This window comes from Microcaecilia unicolor, chromosome 9, assembly GCF_901765095.1.
Source record: "Microcaecilia unicolor chromosome 9, aMicUni1.1, whole genome shotgun sequence".
Taxonomy (NCBI): domain Eukaryota; kingdom Metazoa; phylum Chordata; class Amphibia; order Gymnophiona; family Siphonopidae; genus Microcaecilia; species Microcaecilia unicolor.
Window position 1 is genome coordinate 33,778,103 of NC_044039.1, and position 15,348 is coordinate 33,793,450.

At 43.8% G+C, this 15,348-nt stretch overlaps 1 protein-coding gene across 1 annotated transcript in view; it reads left to right on the forward strand.

Annotated features, from left to right (window-relative positions):
• Positions 1-15,348, forward strand: part of BTBD11 (BTB domain containing 11) — a 469,159-nt gene that overhangs the window by 301,731 nt on the left and 152,080 nt on the right. The gene's annotated exons all lie outside the window — the stretch shown is intronic.

Genomic DNA, 15,348 nt, shown 5'->3' on the forward strand with positions numbered 1-15,348 from the left:
CCAGTCTTACCGTATTCCATTCTAGATATGTAATGAAAATTCATTACATGCATTAGAAAAATGATTTTCTTTGATTTATCTAAGCACCAATTTTTTGTAGTGTGTTGAAGGAAACATACCAGACTTTATTTTCATCCATGTAATGCCACACCCCAAAAAATTGTCCTCCGGATTTTATATAGCCTGCCAAACTCCAAGTGTAGTCTATAAAAATGCAGGTAACTTAATTGGCTTAACAAGCCAATCAGCATTGTTAACAGCACTTAACAAGCAATAATGAGCACTAATTGGCAATAATTAGAATTTACACACACAACTCACTAAGTGTATTTTGCAAAACGTCCAAAGTCGAACTTAGACATCATATCAAAAATGCCCCTCTACATATTCCCCTGTACTGTAATCTGGGCCACTCTAATACAGTTTTTTTCTTCTTTTTTTTTCACATTCTAAAGCATTCAAAGGCTTGGATGTCTGTCTTTTAAGTATTTGGGTCAACAAGCCACAGAACTAGAAAGTGAACTTAAATGCGGAATGAAATTGCAGAAAATGGAGCCCAGGTCCCAGAACTGCCTGATCACTGTACTTACCTGTATAAGATTAGATAGACTTCAGTAGTTAAGTAGGACAGAAGAAAATTCACAATCAATTTTTGTATTCCTTTGCGCTTGAGAAATAGACTCTCTCATTTTTACAGCAAACTATATTATCAAAAAGAAGAGCTCAGCTTTAAGTATCCTTCATCCATTTACAGACTGTTGATTCCAAGACCAGCATTTTACTCGGAATTAGAAGGATATTGGATTCAGTGCCGTAGCGAGGGCGGCTGACACCCGGGGTGGGTCGCCGCTGCGAGCACGGCGCTCACCCTCCCCCCTCCGGAGCGCACCCTCCCCCCCCGGAGCGCATTCTTATTTGTATTAGGAAGCGAGGGGCGAGCGAGAGGGCCGATCCGCCCCCGAGTGCACGTCGATGGGAGCTGCGTCGGCTCCGCTGGTTCTCTGCTCTCTCTGCCGAGGGAGCAGGGAACCAGCGGAGCCAACACCCCCCCCAGCGGCCGTGCACCCGGGGCGGACCGCCCCACCGCCCCCCCTTCCTACGCCACTGATGGATTGCCAATTTTCTTTCCTTATTCTTCAGTGAACAGTTGTTTCGGCCACTAGTAATGTAATTTGACTTACAAGGATTGTGCCCTCATAATAAGCCATAGTGAGGAATCCAAATGAACATGATTCTTTTCATAGGAAGGGGAGATTTGGCATTTTCAGCTCTGGTTTGTTTTTTGTCCCTCTGTGCCATGCCTTTTTTTTTTGCATCTCAAGCCACAAATGAGGTTTTCTTTTGTTATTGCATACTTTTGAAGTCTGTTTCATTTTTGTTTCACTATTGGCTTTTTCTAAGCACTTTCTGAAATATCACTGGACGAGTTGTGCATGGTGTATATAGCCTTGGGGTCTTTCTGCTTAAGGGGATTTAAAAAAAAAAAATCACACCAAAGCTTTGTGTGCTGAAGACTTTCATGCAGCAGCCCAGTGGTGTTCCTCACTCACATAAACACTGGGTCAGTCTCAGCAACAGTCAGCAGGATTTTAATAGCTGTTACCTGGACAAAAGTAAAAAGGAGCTTACAATAATATCAGAAATATTCTGTCCAACTAGTTGCCTGTTTGTACACTATTTTAAAAGACACGTGGGCACCTATGTGGAAAGGCTAAAGAAGTTAGGGCTCTTCAGCTTGGAAAAGAGACGGCTGAGGGGGAATATGATTGAGATCCATAAAATCCTGAGTGGTGTAGAATGAGTAGAAGTGAATTGATTTTTCATTCTTTCAAAAAGTACAAAGACCAGGAGACACTCAATGAAATTACATGGAAATACTTTTAAAACAAATAGGAGGAAATATTTTTTCTCTCAAAGAATAGTTAAGCTGTGGATACTCGCTGCTGGAGGATATGCTAACAGCGGTTAGCGTATCTGGGTTTAAAAAAGGTTTGGACAAGTTCCTGGAAGAAAAGTCCATAATCTGTTATTGAGATGGACATGGGGGAATCCACTGCTTGCCCCTGGATTGGTAGCATGGAATGTTGCTATTAATTGGGTTTCTCCAGGTACTTGTGACCTAGATTGGCCACTGTTGGAAGCAGGATGCTGGGCTAGATGGACCATTGGTCTGACCCAGTAAGGCTGTTCTCAGGGCCGGTCTTAGCAATTGCGGGGCCCTGTGCAGACCAGTTCAGTGGGAACCCCTACCCACCCCTCTGTGCTCCCCCCGTCTGTGCCCACCACCATAAGCCATAATTTATCAGAGTTTAAAAGGAGGTTTAGAACTCTTGGAACCCCACCCCGTACCTTGATGTGCATCCACCACATTTCAGTAGAGAGTGGCAGACAGCGGCAGCAGCGACTTTTATATCCCGTCAGCTGACGAGCCCAGAGCCTCCTTGCTGCAGCATCCTGCCCTTACAGAAGCAGGAAGAGACATCAAAAGAGGGCGGGACACAAGAGCAAGGAGGCTCTGGGCTCGCCAGCTGATGGGATATGAAAATCGTTGCCACAGCCTGATGCTCTGCACTGCAATGTGGATGCGCATTAGGGTACAGAGCAGGGAGTTGTTCCGAGACAGGAGGACAGATGTGCCAGAGATGCAGGACCCCTAGGAGTGTGGGGCCCTGTGCGACAGCCCCTGTCGCCCCTGCCTAAGACCGGCCCTGGCTATTCTTATGTTTCAATGTTCTTATATGACACTAAAGCCAAAGATGCAGAAATTACAGCTGGATTACTCCTGCTCCCACACATAGCCACCGTGGAAACCGCTGGTAGGTGCAATTGGTGAAATAAAGTGGCTAATGTGACTTGCCTATCAAGGGGGAACTTGGGGGCTGGGCTAGAGATTTCTTCTTTACAAAGCTGCAGCAATGCAGCAACAGTGTCTGCCAGATAAGGCAATGATTTCCTTATTTGGTCAACTGACCCTGCGTGGTGCATCCTGAAGCATTTTGTAGAGTCAGGCATTTTCCAAGATGGTATTGTGGAGGCAGGAGCAAGTGTGCATTGCTCCTTCTTCTTGGCTTTGAAGATGCACTTGGGGGGTTACAGGAGGGTTATCGGGGAGGTCCACTTGGGCCCCTGGGGTGGGAACCCATGGGTCTTTAGGGAAATCTTTATGGTTGGAGGGGAGGGGGGGTTGGTTAGAGACCAGCAGGCCATGGACCATCAGGAAGGTTTGGAGGTGGGGGTTTAAAGACCAGGAGCCTCTTGGGGCACCAGGGCTTCTGGATCATCGCAGGTGAAATGCTGCACTCCAGCTGAGATGATCTGTTTGCTCCTGCACCCCATCTTTACTCTAGCCAGAAATGGGCATAAAAATTCAGTGCTACAAAAGAATAAATAACAAAAAAACATCCCAGCAAACTAACTGTTTTAACTTGTCACCACAATCAGCACATTTTTCACTGAATTTGAAATGGATCTTCAGATACCTTGGCAAATGTACTGCATCTCACAAAACTTCTTGTGCAATACTGCCCATTCTTCATTGATCCATTTTTTAAAAACATTGTTAAACAATCTTGTATTATAATATGAAAAATATGTCAGCTACTTAGCTTATCAACGGCGGAGCTTCTGCCAACACGGCCAAGTTTCAACTACTCCCTCAGGGTAGAGGTCCAAGACATTCCATTGCAAATTCACTTTCTGTTGCAGTAAAACATATGAACAAAATATACTCTTAAAAAAAACAAAAACAAACAAAATTACATTATTACCAGTATTCATTTAAACGTCTGTGTAAACAGAACAGCCTTAAGTTTTCTAAATTGCAAAGAACTCTTAATACCACACAATTTACATGGAAGAGAATTCCGTAGTTTTGTTCCTTCCACATATAACATTGCTGTATGATATTATTCTAACCAAATACATCAGAAAGAAGGAACATCTAATAACAGTTTATCTGCTGAGCGAAGAGGTCTTGGTGGTCAGTAAATACATAGAATAGTCGTTAATTGCAATGGAATATCATTTGGTGCCCTACAGTCTGGCAGACTGCCCAAAACTTTGGTCCTGAGTTATAGTAAACACGTGCGGGAAAAAGAAAAAAGCTTCAGTGAAAAGTGACTTTGACATTGTAAGCTTGTCACAAACCTACATAAGATTTCTTCTCTTCTTGCATTTGTACTACCTGCAGGGTCGGTTAGGAACCAGCAACCATCTTCAGTATCTATCCATTAAACCCTGTTGGGAGCTCTTAGAGGACAGTGGGGGAGGGGGGGTGGATGACGGAAAGACAAGAAAGCCTGGAAATTGCAGAGAACATCCATTTCAAGAAAGACAAAGAATGATATCCTGCATGGGGCCATGGAGCTGCTGCGTTTGACAGCTGGGATAGGTCCTCGGCAGGGCCACCGAGAGGGGGGGACAGGGGGGACAAACTTCCCGGGGCCCAGGCCTCCAAGGGGGCCCGGCGCCGCAGTCCCACCCGCCACCGGGCCCCTTCCACCCGAACCTCCACCAGCAGAAGTGCTGTCTTCTGTTCTGACTCCGGCGTGCGCGGCCCACACAGACGCGCTCCTCTCAGCTGATCTTCGCTGTACTCTGCAGGGTTTCTGTGCCTCTGTGTGTCTGACGTGCAGGACGTCAGACGCACAGAAGCCCTGCAGAGTACAGCAAAAATCAGCTGAGAGGAGCGCGTCTGTGTGGACCGCGCACGCCGGAGTCAGAAGACAGCACTTCTGCTGGCGGGGGTTTGGGTGGAAGGGGCCCGGCCCGGTGGCGGAGGCGGGTGGGACTGCGGCGCCGGGCTCCCCTCAAGGGGGGGCGACGACAACCTGGGGGGTGGCAGTGGGGGCGGGGCCCAGGGGGCGGAGCAGGGGGCCCAGGGGCGACCTTGTCCCGGGCCCGGCCCAGTCTCTCGGCGGCCCTGGTCCTTGGCAGAGTTGACAGGGATAATAGGCAACCTGTATTGGCCAGGTGTTCTCCCTCCCACTGTCATCTGTTACGTTAACATGTTAAAACATATTTTACCCTGCTATGGATGTATAGTGCTGTCTGTAGAAAATTCAAAGAAGTGAACATAAGAACATAAGAATAGCCGTACTGGGTCAGACCAGTGGTCCATCTAGCCCAGTAATCTGTTTCCAACAGTTGCCAGTTCAGATCACAAGTACCTGGCAGAAACCCAAATAGTAGCAACATTTCAGCCGACCAATCTCAGGGCAAGCAGTGGCTTCCCCATGTCTGTCTCAACAGTAGACTATGGACTTTTCCTCCAGGAACTTGTCCAAACCTTTTTTTAAACCCAGATACGCTAACTGCTGTTACCACATCCTCTGGCAATGAGAAAGTAAACACACACCCATGCAATGTTTCTCTTTGTGCATTGCATGATAATAATGTGTGAAAATAAAATGCAAAGGACATATGCACTATTGTATCTTCATAAGGACTCCTCAAAACCCAGGTCTGCTTTTCTAAACTCCTCCCTCGCCACTTTAAGGGGAAGTGGTGAGGTTATGAAAAAACGATTATGCAACAAACTGTCACAATAGGAGTCTTCTGTGCCTTGACAGTGAAAGCAGTCACTGTATAATTGATTCAGTTCCTTGTTATCGAAGAGTACCTGCAGTGTGATGTGACCACAGTTTGCAGTAGAGAAAAAAAAATGTGAAATGCATGTACCAAGGTGCCCGTGAGATTGTAATTCACAGGCACATTTTGATGAAAGGAGGTGATGTTGAAAAGATTAGAGATCTTTTTTCACTAGAAAACATAGGTAGGAAAGGGGAAATATAGAGAACTGGATTACAGAGTGAAAGAGATGGGAGTAAACCGTGGAAAATAATGATTATCTAGAAAAGAAGAATGCTATTCGGCTCCGTTGTTTTCTATGGAAGCAGAACAATTGTGATTATAGCCCTAAGACAGAACAGGATGTATGTTTCTGCTTTATACCTATAATTATATGTTGCAGGTGTGCCGTTAGGCAGTGGAAAATATGACATCCGGCAATACTGTGACACCACACATCAGCCCCTAGAGCAAATCCTCCTTGAATGTATAGAAGCAGTTCATGTATACAACTGGTAAAGAATTCCACTGTAGACCTATACGCAAATACCTTTACAAATAAAGCTCAACATTCTATGGTTGTCTGGGTTCGTAACATCCTGACGTCAGCAAGCCTCCAGCGTTCCCTTCCCTCTCACTGTCCCACATGCATAACTGAAACTGTTCAATAACTTGCACACATAACTTTGCGTGCTAAACATAAAATTGAGTGTGCACAATTGTTCACAAGTCCAATTTAATTGAATAATGAGCCAATTAGTGCCAATAACAAGCATGTATGTGTGTAAATTTAGGTACGTGATCTGCGCCTACATTTTACGTGCATCCTGGAAAAGGGGGTGCGGAAATGGGAAGGTCATATGCATTTTGGGACAGAGCATGGACGTGGATTCCAGTTATGCATACAATTATAGAATAAGGTGGTTTCATGTCTAAATTTAGGCGGGGGCATTTGCACCACACTTTCGTTGGTGAAAATGAAGGTGCCTAATTTTACATGCGACCCCTGTGCTTAAGTGCTATTCTATAAACTGTACCTAAGTTTAGGCGTGGCTTATACAATAGTGCTTAAGCATTTTCATAGGTGCAATTTATAGAATTATTATTATTATTATTTGTTGCATTTGTATCCCACATTTTCCCACCTATTTGCAGGCTCAATGTGACTTACATAGCGCCGGAGAGGTGTTAACAGGCTCCGGGGTAAAACAATTACAGAGTTATGTTGAGGTAGAATAGGATCATGTGGTATAGCCACATAAAAGGTTCATTTAGCTGAGGAGTTACGATCTTTAGTCATGTTGTGTCGCAGGAATCAGTCATTTATGTTGGGTCAGAGGGATATTCCTTTTTGAACAGGTGAGGTTTTAGTGATTTTCTGAAGTGTAGTTGGTTGTTCGTGGTTTTCAAGGCCCTTGGCAGTTCATTCCACAGTTGTGTGCTGATGTAGGAGAAACTGGCTGCATAGGTTGATTTATATTTGAGGCCTTTGCAACTTGGATAGAGTAGATTTAGGTACGTACGTGCTGATTCGGATGTATTTCTGGTTGGTAGGTCAATCAAGTCTGTCATGCATCCCGGTGCTTCGCCGTAGATAATTTTGTGAACCATAGTACAAATTTTGAAGGCAATGCGTTCCTTGATTGGAGGCCAGTGTAGTTTTTCACAGAGGGGTTTTGCGCTTTCAAATTGCGTTTTTCCAAAGATTAGTCTTGCTGCCATGTTTTGCTGAAGTTTCTTTAAGGTTTGTTCTTTGCATCCCGCGTAAATTCCATTGCAGTAGTCTAGATAACTTAGTACCATTGATTGTATTAGGTTGCGAAATGTTTCCCTCGGGAAGAATTGTTTCACGCATTTGAGTTTCCACATAGAGTAGAACACCTTTTTTGTTGTGGATTTTACTTGGGTCTCTAGGGTTAGGTTGCGGTCCAATGTAACGCCGAGGATTTTGAGGCTGTCTGAGACTGGAAGGGTGTGATCTGGGGTGTTGATAATTGTGGGGTTTTGTGTTCTGTGTTGGGATGAGAGGACGAGACAATGTGTTTTGTCTTTGTTGAGTTTTAGTTGAAATGCGTTAGCCCAGGATTCCATGGAGTTCAGGCCGATCTTGATTTCGTTAGTGATTTCTGTCAGGGTGGCTCTGTAAGGAATGAATATAGTGACATTGTCTGCATAGATGAAAGGGTTTAGACCTTGGTTGGATAAGGCCTTGGCCAGTGGTGTCATCATTAAGTTGAAGAGGATCGGCAATAGCAGTGATCCTTGTGGTACTCCGCAGTCTGCTTTACACGTTGATGATATGTTTGAACTTGATTTTACTTGATATGTTCTTGTGGTTAGGAAACCCTTGATCCAGTTAAGTATGTTGCCACCGATTCCGAATTTGTCGAGTAATCTTATTAGTATATTATGGTTTACCATGTTGAATGCGCTTGACATGTCGAAATGGAGAAGGAGGATGTTGTTACCTATTGCTATTTCCTGCTTGAATTTGGCTATTAGAGTGAGTAGTACTGTTTCTGTGCTGTGTAGAGGGCGAAAACCTGATTGCGATTCGTGCAATATTGAGAATTTGTTTATGTATTCTGTAAGTTGTTTGGCTCCCATGCTTTCCATCAATTTGACTGACAGCGGGATGGATGCTACTGGTCGGTAGTTGGTGATATCATTTGCTTTTTTCGCGGTGTCTTTTGGAATTGGGATAAGATATTGCCCTTTTCCTGTGGGAATAGTCCTTGCTGGAGCATGTAGTTTAGGTGGGATGTGAGATCTGTTATGAAGCGGTTAGGGGCGGATTTCAATAGGTAGTTGGGGCAGGTATCTAGTTTACAGTGAGTGTTGGTGAACCTATTGAACCTATATATTCACTTTTACTAGAAGCATTCTGAAAGGTGGAGCTGGGGAGTAGCTTTCTCTTATGTGCATAATTTTGAAAATTCAACCTTATGCACCTGGGGTAGAGTCGGAGTGAAAGTAAATTTGTACTGTCACATTGAAAATCCAGCAAAGCCTGCATTGCAAATGCAGAAAATCATAAAATTGCCACAAAAGGGAGAACATTTTGTTTGAAAAATATTTTTGGAGTTTTATAGATGTCCAATGGGGGCAAATGTATGAATGAGTACATCAGCATTTATTTTTGCATAGGCTCCAAAAAATGTTTGCATACCTTTAATACATCAAGGGCTAGATTCAATATATGGCGCCTGAAAATTCCACGTGGAAAAAAAATACGCCTAAGCATATTCTGTAAAGTGCACCTAAATTTATAGAATAAGCTTAAATTTCCATGAATAACACCAAGCACCTCTCCACGTGACCGAATGTAGTTGCAACCATTTACACCATGTTTTACTCGGTGTAAATCACAACACCTAAATTAGATGCAGGGTGGTGTATTCTATAATATACACACATAGATTTTAGAAATGCCCATGCCCCGCCCATAGCCACACCTCTTTCCAACTATGTGGCTAAGAATTTAGGCGTATCCAGGGGCGTAGCCAGATAGCCAATTTTGGGTGGGCATGGAATTCCCCCCCCCCCCCCCGGCCCCTCCAGTTTGCTCTTCTCTCCACCCCTCCCTGCCCATAAACCCCAAATATTAAATACTTGAGCAGGTGGGATCCCTAAACTCTGCCAGCTGAAGATTTCCTACTACTACTCGAGCAGCCAGCACTCTTCCAAATGGCAGCAGGCAGCACTTGCCTCAAACTGATGCTGCTGCCAGCAGGCCATGCATGCTCAGTGCTTTTGCATGTGTGAAAACTGAGCATGTGCAGAAGGGCCGGTCTCAGCGTCAGCTCAAGGCAAGTGCTGCTGGATGACATTTGGAAGAGCGCTGGCTGCCCAAGGACAGAAAATCCTGAGCTGGTAAAGTTTGGGAATACTCACCAGCCATAGCAAGAGTGTCACAATTTTGGGTGGGCCTGAGTCCAAAGTGGGTGGGCCCTGGCCCACCCAGACCCACTGGGCGCATCACATTACAGAATACGCTTAGCGAACTGTGCATGTAAATCTAATGCCAATTAGTACTGATAATTGCTTGTTAACATCCAATTAAGAGCACTGATTAGCTAGTTATTCAATTAAGTTATGCACATTGTTATAGAATATGGTTCAGTTTCTATGTGGAAATTAAGGTGCCATATATAGAATCCCGGGGCAAGTTCTTTGTACTATCTGTGGCATTATTTGACCTATATCATTGGATACATCATAAAAGAATGCGTTGGAATGTATACCCAGAACCATGAAATTACAGTTTTGGACTACCATTAAGACATGTTATTTTACTGTTAACTCCAATTATTATGTACCCATGTTATTTTCTCTAAAACTGAGTGCAGTACCCTAATGCAGCATTAAATAAGTCAATCTTTGTTACATGAGTATATGAGATGCCAAACATGCAAATGTGTTTAAAGCAAATCATTACAATATAAATATTGTACTTTGACTTGCCTTATATGGAAACATTACCCCCCCCCCCCCTAGTGAGTACTACACGACTACCTCTAGGGGTCACAACTGCCATTTTGAATTCCAATGCTGGCAAGGGCAGGAGTGACTGATAGTCGTTTCTGTCTGCCCACAAGACACCAGGGAATATGGGGGGAGGCAGCGGCGTAGCAAGGCCAGTATTGAAAATACTGTATTGAAATACTGCAGGTTGGTAACTCCCATGGTAAATCAAGATGTGGTAAATGCCTTTTACCACACCTTGATGATTTTCCCCTAGGTCTCATTGCATAAAATTGGACCTGTATTAAAATAGCACAACTTAGTGGTAAAATAATCGACCTTAACAGTAACCCACATTGATAACTTCCCCCCTTAGTGTGAGGAGTTTCAGTCTCTGGTATCAGAGTTGATATTGTGATGTCATAATGCCTCATTCCACCAATGCCTAACAGCCAACCTCATCAGTGATGTCACAATGTCACTTTTATTACATATAGTAGTGATTCTGATTTCTAAAGACATTTCATTTTTCATTAATTAAGGGGGAGAGGAGTTATCAATGTGGGCTACTGTTAAGACATGTTATTTTACTGTTAACCCAGTTACTAGGTCTCATCATAAAATGGGACCTGTGCTAAAATAGCATGAGTTAGTGCTAAAATAACATGTCTTAAAGGTAGCCCACATTAATGCCCCTTAGATTTTCCAGACCTGGCCTGAGTTTTCAACAGCACTACCTTGTCACAACTTGTCAGCTAAGCAGGGTCAGGCCAGTCTAGTATCTGAATGGGAAAGCACCAGGGAAGATGTGTGTTATGTGATACAAAAGGCACTGGCAAATCACTGAAATGTACTCCCAAGAAAATCACAATGGCTATGGTGGGGGCTGTGATCACCTAAGTCTGTAATCGAGAACGTAACTGCTATCACCACCATACCACCTAAGTCACTGATGATGAATCTGTCACAGCAAATCTTAGGTAATCTGAGTGAGCTCTCATCACCCAGGCTCACTAACAGTTCTGTAAGCAAACAGCATTATGCTGGTCTCTAAAGCTACAACTACAGCCCTCTCACACATGTAACTCCATGCGAGTTTATCATGCATGCCAGACATCTGGCTCTGCTGGGAAAGTTTTCCCTTTTGCTTAGACAGGTTTGGGGAGATTATAACTCTTATTACCACTGAGCGTCTCCCAGGAGCACGAAGGTAAGCAAACGGACCAAAAAATATGAATTGGGCCATTGTGGACATGGCCTAGCTTGAGTCAAGAAGTGATTTTCTTTTTCTAGCCTGATGCTAAAAGTGTGAACAAAGAGGTACAGTGAGAACCGTTACCATTCCACTTTTGTTCTCCACTGAGTGCTAGTGTTCATACTGCAAACCAGTGCATTTTGTTGTTACAATATCATCTCATCTTAACTGAGAAATGAGTTTCAAATGCACAAGATTCGCAAAAGGTCACACAGAATCAGTAGCTATGCCAAATGAAAATTCTTGAATCCCTAGAATTCTATTGATTCAGAGATCAATTGTGCTCATCACTAGATCATATGATAAGATTAGAGGTTCATTGTTTATGCCATAGTCCTCTATCAAAAATCTAACTGTCCTCTTGATCTCTCTACCCATGGACACGAAACATTTTGGGTAGACATTGTTAGATCCCACTGTTATGTCTAAGAAAATTACATTCTTGCTTCTTGATTATCATCCCAATCCCGTTAGAGCAGCAAGTAGGTCCCTGGAGTAACATAGTGGTTGGTGCAGTGCATTGTAGAGAAGGGGACCCAGGCCCATAATCCACTCTGTTACACGTGTAGTGGAAAATGTGATTTCCCCCAAAACCCACCAAAAGCGTGCTGTACTCACATATAAGTGATACCTGCAGACATAAGAGCTATTGAAGTGGTGTACAGTTTGGTTCAGAAAGTTTCGGGAGGGGGGGGGGTTGGAGGGCTCAATATAAAGGGGTAACGGTGAGATGTGTACCTGGGACCTTTTATGTGAAGTCCACTACAGCTCCCCCTAGGGTGCCCCATTGCTCTGCTAGGATGTCTGTGATGCCAGTCTACTAAGAATGCAGCCCCCCCAGATCTCCCAATGACTTGTTTTTGTGCATTTACTCATTTTTTTTTTTTTTTTAATGAAATGGTCACAAAAGTAAAATGCACTGAGCACAGTCCTCCTGATATTGAAAACCATTTAACCAGCCAGGAACAGCACCTGGCCGGTTAAAGGGCACTTAACCGGCTATCCAGCGATATTAAGTGGGGAATAGCAACTAGGAGATAACCGGCTATATTGCACGAATATTCACCGCATATTCGGCTATTATAAGCGGCCACATTGGGCCACTTTAAATAGCTGGAGTATGTTTGGGCAGTTTAAACTTAACCAGCTGTATCTGAATATCAAGCTAGTTGGTGAAGTTTAAACCAACCAAAAGTAAACCGGATATTCAATGCTGGTCACTGGAAACGGCCTGGCATTGAATATCTGGGCAGACCGCTGACCACGGGAGTTAGCCAGGCTTCCTCCCGCATTCTGAATGTCGGCCCCCAAAAGTCTAGGAAATAGCCATTTTGGAACCAAAAAGATAGATGTTTTTCTGGTTTGAAAATGGTCATGTTTGCCACTTGAGTTTAGACGTAATATTGAAAATGCCTCTTCACAGCTGTTTGACAATCTTCTGGTGTATCAAGCAGCAAAATTTAGGTAGAAGATCTCCTCTCTTTTAGCTATTTCGTTGACCTATCAAATGTTTAGACAGCACCTTAAAACGTTACTCTTTCAAAAATATGTATAGGGTAGCAAAAATTGACAACAATGGTTTTGTATTTCCCGGTAATGTCTAGCTTCATGTGATTATACTCTACTAAGAACTGAAAGGTATGTTGGACTATAAATCCGAAGTCATGTTATGCATTATGTTATGTTATGACAGATTCCTGAGAAAATTAAAAAGCCATGGGATAGGAGACAATGTTCTCCTTTTCTACTGGACAAACTTAGGCATAGAAATTATATGCAGAGTAAATGAGCTCCAGCTCCCAATCCTTGCTTGTTTTACTACTACTACTACTACTTAACACTTCTAAAGCGCTACTAGGGTTATGCAGCGCTGTACAGTTTAACAAAGAAGGACAGTCCCTGCTCAAAGGAGCTTACACTCTAAAGGACAAAACGTGCAGTCAATCAAATTGGGGCAGTCTAGATTTCCTGAATAGAGGTATAATGGTTAGGTGCCAGAAGACGACATTGAAGAGGACAGTTTTAACCTGTGACAGCATAGTCTATGCCTAAAATGCACAGTACCATGGCAAATTTTTAAGCATGACTTTTGAGGCTGGTATCAGTTCTGAGTGTGTAAGTCTTTCTATCAGGCCTGATACAGCCATTTCCAAAGCAGCCAAAAATGTTGAAAATTTACAAAAGAAATACATTGTAGACCTAACTCCATTCATTCAAAATTCAGGCCCTGCTAGTTCCCAGCCAGGTTCAGCTCATCAGAATGCAGCAACCAGGCATCATTTTGCATCAACAACTCCCATCTGACAGGATTTGCCGGTGTACGACTTTAGTACAGTGGTGAAAGGCTAACCTTCAGTGCTGGGCATATGGAGCAAACGTTATCAAGTACATAGGGAGGTATTCAAAGGGAAATCAATTAGAGCTAGAAGAACAGAAGGTTTTTGTGCAGCAATAGACATATTTTGGTTGAAGGGGGTTTTCCTGTGGGACAGTAAGTTACAGTATTATACATTTCTGTATGCTCTTGTTTAAAATAGCTCATGCTGGGGCAGGGTTACTTGGTGTCAGGAACAGACGTGGCCTGATATTCGGCCACTGCAGTTGATGATTTGTTTTTTAAACTCCAGCTGCAGTGGTTAAATAAAAGCAAGATATTCAGCTTCAGTATCTGGGAGTAGTCATGTTATCCAAATTGTGGCAATATTCAAATGGCTATTTGGATAACTAACTAGATAAAGTTAGGATAGAAATTTTTCTCTATTAACTTTGGGCCCTGTTTACAAAGCTGCGTTATAGGCGCGTTAGCGTTTTTAACATGTGTTAACCATATACGCACATTAACCGTGTACGCACCTACAATATCCCTATAGGCGCCTACATGATTAGTGTGCATGCTAATTGTAGGTGCGTTAAAAATGTTAACGCACTTAGTAAACAGGGTCCTTTATCTGGATTTTTATCTTGTTAGAGGTCTTAATATTGCTGTTAAGAACATAAGAATTGCTGTACTGGGTCCAATCTAAGCTCCATCTAGCTCAGTATCCTGCTTCTAACAGTGGCCAAGCCAGGTTACAAGTATCTGGCAGAATCCCAAGAAATAGGAAATAGGACAACTATGCTAACTCCTTTTACCAAATAATTCCCAGGACTAGGCTTACCATATTTGCAGAGACAAAAAAAGAGGACAAAAAATATTTAAAATGGTTGCTATCATTGTTAAGAAATATTTAATTGCAATAAATGTGTAAATGGCTTTTAGTTTATGAACACACATTGGAGTGGAGGACTGGCCTAGTGGTTAGGGTGGTGGACTTTGGTTCTGAGGAACTGAGTTCAATTCCTGGCACAGGCAGCTCCTTGTGACTCTGGGCAAGTCACTTAACCCTCCATTGCCTGCCGCATTGAGCCTGCCATGAGTGGGAAAGTGCGGGGTACAAATGTAATAAATATATCAGACAGTGACTGACTTGCAGTAGACAATAATCTACTTTTCAAAACTTCCAGATTTGAACTGAGTCTGAGGCCAAGCATACTTACCAAAAGAGTGGATATCCCTCAACAACTTTGGCTGACTTCTGAATACATGTGAAATCGTGCATTACATATGCTTAAAGTTGTCCTGCATGAACAAATTCCTTTGACAGATTCAACCAGGGTTGCCAGGTAGAAATTTTTTTTCCAGCCCAATCCGGGCCAGAAACCAGCCCAAAAACCCGCCCAAACACAAACCCGCCCTGACACCCCCACCCCCGCGTCACCGCCCCGCCCCCGCCGTCACCGGCCCCGCCTCCCACTTCATCGGGCCCCGCCTCCCCGTCATCAGCCCCGCCTCCTACGTCATCGGGCCCGCCTCCCCGTCATCGGCCCCGCCCCCCACGTCATCGGCCCCGCCTCCACGTCATCGGCCCCGCCCAAACGTCACTAACCCCGCCAAAAACGTCACTAACCCGCCCCCCGCGGCCGAAAAAAATCAAAAAGCCGCCCAAAAAGCCGCCCGGAAGCCTAAAAAACCGCCCAAAAAACCGCAACCCGCCGCAGGCAAAAATTTCCCGCGGCGGGGC